General features: G+C 47.8%; 1 non-coding gene across 1 annotated transcript; it reads right to left on the bottom strand.

Moving 5' to 3' along the window:
• Nucleotides 1-3,545: 3,545 nt before the first annotated feature.
• On the bottom strand, nucleotides 3,546-3,617 carry trnae-uuc (transfer RNA glutamic acid (anticodon UUC)). The gene has a single exon. It is a non-coding gene; the product is annotated as a tRNA-Glu (tRNA).
• Between the last annotated feature and the right edge of the window lie 2,420 nt (nucleotides 3,618-6,037).

Below are 6,037 nucleotides of genomic sequence, written 5' to 3' on the forward strand. Positions count from 1 at the left end.
CTCTGCTCACCTTCACTGAATAACTGTAAACAAATTACTCAGTGATTCAAAGGAATACTCCGTTTTGAATCTGCATTGTGGCATGTACCTTCGAGAATGATGTCAAAACACCTTCATTGCTGTGATGGAGTATCCTGTTGAGCAGAATATATCCGTTGTCAAATTTCCCACATGCTGTTGGTCCAACTCCGATTTTACTCAAAATCACAAAATGCGTGACAGCGCAGACTGAGGCCGTGCAGCCCAACTTAGCTCTGCTGGCTCGAGACAATATATAAATAAGTGTCTCTGTGTGTATCATTCTGTCGCCCTCTCCCTGTAAATCTGCACATTGTTACATTGAACATGACCATTGAATTCCCTTTTGTGTCCATTGAATCTGCCTCTTTGTCACTGTCAAACAGGGATTTACTGACCCTAATCCCTGTGCGAAAACATTCTTCCTAATGTCACTTTTACTTTTCCTAATGACTTTAAATCTCTGCCAAAAGGTTCTCGATCCTTTCATTCATGGGAGCATTTTTACTTCATTACTTCCTCTGTCTAGACCCCTGATGACTTGGAAAACTTCAATCAGGCCAACGTTCAGCCTTCCGTTCAACAAAAGCTCCCAACTTTCCAATCTACCTTCACTGCTGTCATTCCTCATGCACGGCACCATTCACTTCAACCTGTTCAGCACTGTCTCCAATCACTTCACTTCCCGCTTCCTGAAATTTCGCACTCAGAACTGAACAGTAATGCAGCTGGATGATTCGGATTGCGCGGGCGAACAATCTACAATTCTTGACTCCACTTTTCACAAATGATCCCTTCACATAGCTCACTGCAATTGGAGCTCTGCCCCATCCTTCCTTCAGACAGTCTGATCTCGTTTCATTGAGAAATTTTGCACAAGGCAATTTAAGAAATGAGGGCTCGTTCGGGATTCCAACCCAGCATCTCTCGCCCGAGCGTGTAGCTGAAGACCCAAAGCGAAATTCGCACTGCTCGGCCAGCGAGCCAATGGCCGTTGAATTCCGTCTCTGCCCTGACCCCTGACACCCCAAGCGCCCTCCCCGAAGCAGTTGAGACTTGCTCAGTGTGAAATACATTTGACATTGCTCCAAGAAATGCAAACAGCAAAGAGATTCCACAACATTTGCTTCTCATTCTGTCTCCCTGCGCCCAGGACGCTGCTGTTTGTCCCGTTCCCAGGAACCGGACTCTCTCCACTGACGGATAACTAAACCATTTTGTTTCTACTTGCAAACTGTTCTGGGGAGGGCAGAGCCCATCCGCTCTTCTGATCTCTCTCTATCACTTTGGATGGGAGACGTCAGTTACACTAATGCGTAGGAAATTGGCAAGTTTTAAATACATTACAAAGGTCTGTAATCAAAGAAACAGAAAGATGCTGTGATGGCGGGACAGAGAGAAATGGACACCAGAAACTGTTCCCTCAGGTAAATTCATATGAGTGTATTTGTGTGCAGCCTGCTCGGTGTTCAGAATTCGTCTTCACACAGCAATCCTGCAGAAAGACCTTTCTAACACGGGCGTCTGTTTCTTTGCTGCGAACGGGCAGCAGTGAATATCTGAGCCCCAACTGTCCCAGATGAAGTTGAAAATGAGCCATTGTTTCTCCCTCAGCCGCTCTGTCCCAGAGACAGGGAGAGGGACGGCATCAACGCGTGACGTCATTCCGCCGCAGCCTGAAGCCGTTCAGTCCATCATTTCCATGTGACTCTCTGTCACTTGTATCTCTCCGAGATGATTCCCAATCGTTGATATGTGTCCTCATCATGGGAACTGTGACTGTGTGGTGATGCTGCTTTCGAAATGCTGATCGTCCTGTCATTCCTGTCTGAACCGGAGTGGGGAATTATTGCAGGGAATGAATACGACTGCAAATAATGTGGCTTTCTGGTTCAGTGGTTAACACAGCTGTCTCATAACGGTACCTGAATTCGATCCTACCCGTGTGCAGTTTGTTCGAGTGTAGTTTGTTCAATCTCTGCGTGGGTTTCCTGCTCCTGTTTCCTTCCACAGTCGAAAGATATGCAGGTTAGATGGATTGACCATGCCCAGAGATCCGGATCGGCGCATCAGTCAGAAGGAAATGTAGGGTCTGGGCGGGTTACTCTTCGGAGGGTTGATACAGACTTCTTGAAGAGGAGGGCCTGTTTCCACACGGTAGGGATTCGAATTCGAATTGTTTCAACTTCACCAGCTCATTCCGATTTCAGAGAAGAGGTGTTAGGATTCAGTTCAGAGCAGACTGTCGGGAAACAACTCAAATCTCCACAAGCACTTCCCCTCAGTTGTGCAAATTGGGCCAGTGTTTAGTGACATATTCAGTTCAGGTCCTCGAAGAGTTGGGAAGCAGAGGCAAAGGCAAGATACAGAACAGAGTACCGTTACAAAGCGAAGCAATAGCAGACGATAGTTTCGATCGAGTGACATGAACCCACTCTACTTTCCCGCACGGAGTGTTTTGCACAGATCCCTTCAACTTTTCGTCTGGCGTGTGGCAGGCACGTTTGAGACTGATGTCAAAGACCTCTACTGCTGTTGTGTAATATGCTGTTGTGCAGACACATAGAGGCTGTCTAAATATAAACGTTGTTCTAAATTCCCACAATCTGTTGGTCGAACTGTGATTTCACTCTGAACCACAACGTGTCACAGCGCAGAGGGAGGCCATGCGGCTCACCTTCGCTCTGCTGGTTATTCGCCGTAAGTAAACGTGTGTCTCAATTCGTATCATTCTATTGCCTTTCCTGTGTAAATCTGCACACCTGAACATGACCACCGAATTCCCTTCTGTGTCCAATGAATCTTCCTCTTTGTCACTGTCAGGCAGGGATTTACTGACATTAACGATTCCCTGTATGGAAACGTTCTTCCTAATGTCACTTTTACTTCTTTTCTTCGTGACTTTAAAACTCTGCAGAATCATTGTGGATCCTTTCAGACGTGGGAGCATTTTCACAACATTATTCTCTGTTTCTAGGTCCCTCATGACTAGCAAAGCGTCCATTCTCCGTGTAGAGCTGTCCCAATTTTCCAATCTAGCTTCATTGCTGACATTCCTCAAACACCGCATCTCTGGCAAGTCTGCGCAGTAGAAGACCCAAAGCGAGATTTATACCCCGAGACCAACGAGCCAGAAAGCGGGCATGCACCCACCCGCCACACCTCTTGAACTAACTGTGACATGTTCAGTGTGAAATACATTTGACACTGCTCTAAGAATTGCAAGCGGCAGAGAGTTTTTAGAACAGCTGCTTCTCATTCTGTCTCCCTGCTGCTGTTTATCCCTTCCCCAGACACCGGGCTCTCTCCTCTGGCAGACCGAACAATCAATGATAAATTCAAAACAGCCTCTACAGGAAAACAGCGCACGCGAACCAAGTAATTAGCTGCAGAAGTAATCATCCCTACACATACAAACAAATCTGAACGAGGGCACTATGTCAACGAAACACAACGCAGTGCAGCACCCAGTAACTGCACAGCGCTTTTAAGGAGAATGGATAGCCAAGCAACACACTGAAAATTGCTTCCCTGACCGGGAATTGAACCCGGGCCGCAGCGGTGAAAGCGCCGAATCCTAACCACTAGACCACCAGGGAGACATAGGCAAAGTTTGACAGCTCTCCTGAAAATTGCTTTCCTGCCCGGAAGGCGAACCCGGGTCATGAAGTTGGAAGGCTAACACCAATGTCATTTCGTGTATCCATTGCTCCCGATGCGGTCACTTCTACATTGGGGAGACTGGAGCCCCGCCGCAGAGTCAAGTCACAGCGTTTGAGGGAACATCTCCAGGACACCCGCAACAATCAACCCCAGCGCCCTGTGGCCCAACATTTCAACCTCCCCTTCCCACTCTGCCAGGGACATGCATGTCCTGGGCCTCCTCCATCGCCCCTCCCTCCCCACCCGATGCCTGGAGGAAGAACGTCCAAACTTCTGCCTCGGATACATTCAACCCCAGGACATCGATGTGGTCTGCACCAGTTTCCTCATTTCCCCTCCCCCCACCTAACCTCAGTTCCAACCTTCCAGCGAAGCGCTGTCCTCATGACCTGTCCTCCCTGCCAATCTCCCTCCCCACCTATCCGCTCCACCCTCCTCTCTGATCTGTCACCTCCAACCCCTCCCCCATTCTCCTATTGTACTTTTTGCTACCTTCGGCCCAGCACACCCCACCCCCAATTTATCTCTCCACCCTGGAGGTGTCCTGCCTCTATTCCTGATGAAGGGCTTTTGCCCGAAACATCGACTTTCCTGCTCCTCGGAAGCTGTCTGACCTGCTGTGCTTTTCCAGCACCACTCTGATCTAAACTCTGGTTTCCAGCATCTGCAGTCCTCACTTTTGCCTACCCAATAAACCCAGTGTGCCGATTTCACATCAACAAACTGACACAAGCAGACACAACGTCTGCAGAAACCCTAGCCACATTACTTTACATTAAAGACATCTGGGAAATGATGTCCAGACAACTCAACCCTCTCAGCATCATGGTAGCCCACAAACCGCCCAACACACTTAAACAGCGTCTAATGAACCTGAAATACCCGATACAAACAAGCAGCAAACGAATGTTATTTACAAAATACCATACAAGGAAATATATACATGAACTCTGCCGCACAGTTCTCTGTAGCAAGAAATGCTATGATGAGAAAAGGAAGATTTTTTTTAGCCAAAACGAATCGGCACTGACTGGACAGCCATTTAAAATCAACGCTGTCAGCCCAGGATGGAAGACCCGAAGGGATGTACAGTTTTCTTATTTCCTGAAGATTTATAAAGCTGAGACTGGGTTTTGGAGTTTGTTCCCTTTCCACTCCCAAGAGCCGCAGTGTTGGGGCGGTGAGTTGGGGAAAGTGAAATGTGCCCATGAGCAGCGTGTGGGACTTTTTCAGCTTCCCCTCCTCTGACAGCGCGGTGACTTGACTCTGATGTTCTCAGGGACACTTACTGACGCGACACAGTGAAAAGAGTCTCATTCCCGCAGATCAGGAATTCAAACCGTATGCCAGCTTCAGGACAATGAGAAAGATTAATTGGGGTATGTGAAGAAGCTGCGAGCTGCATTTCAAACAGGTAGGTGGAGTCAGATGCGTCATCCATTGCGCCCCCGGCACTGTGCGGACCTGACGCCGCCGTGCTGCAGAGTTCTGACGTTAACACGGACATGCGCAGCAATGGGAACATTCACAAGAGGAACAGCCAAAGATAATCACCGTCACTGCTTCCCTTCCATAATCCCAACTTTGTGAAGCAATATCTTTCACTGGCAAATAAAACACCTTTGTCCTCAGGTGCCTGCTTAACTTCGATTACGACTTCACGCCCCTCACTGTTCGATCTCATTTCCAAACTCTTGGCTCATTGCCTCAATAGCAGCTCTGTGGGTTTCTGCTTGTTCCACCCTGACAGGCAGTGGGCTACAGATTCCCGAGCAGTCCCAGTGTAACTGAAATACTTCAACCCCTCCAATGATTTGCATCTTTAAAAAAACCGTGGAGCAATCTCCCTTTCTTTTTGACGTCGTTTCTCAACTGTAGTCGGCAGGGTTCACACCTGCGTGGGGAAACCGCAATGGATTTCATGTCCATCGCATTCACCACTCGGCCCACCAATACAGAACCACACTGACAGCTTCATTTCCCAGGACTCTCTGCCTGTGGAGCTGAGAAAAAGTGAATCCTTGCAGAGTTTGTTTGAATTCAATCACTTCACAGGTTTCGAAAGGGTTAAATATCTGCAAATGGCGAGTCTGCGTGTTTCATCCCGGTAGATGAAATGGACGTTCAGTTAAAAACAAAAACAGAAATTGCAGGTCAGGCAGCATCTGTGGAAAGAGAATCAGAGACAACATTTCAGAACTCGTTTTTTTCCTCATCCAGGTCCAGCCAAAACTGCTGTGTTTCTCCAGCAGTTTCGCTTTCTGTCTCGAATTCTCAGCATCCGCAGTCATTTATGTTAGAAATTCAATCAATTCAGAAACCCCTTTGTGCTGCCTCAGTGGAATAGATTTCCGTT

The sequence above is a fragment of the Chiloscyllium punctatum genome, chromosome 36 (genome assembly GCF_047496795.1).
Source record: "Chiloscyllium punctatum isolate Juve2018m chromosome 36, sChiPun1.3, whole genome shotgun sequence".
NCBI classification, from domain to species: Eukaryota; Metazoa; Chordata; class Chondrichthyes; order Orectolobiformes; family Hemiscylliidae; genus Chiloscyllium; species Chiloscyllium punctatum.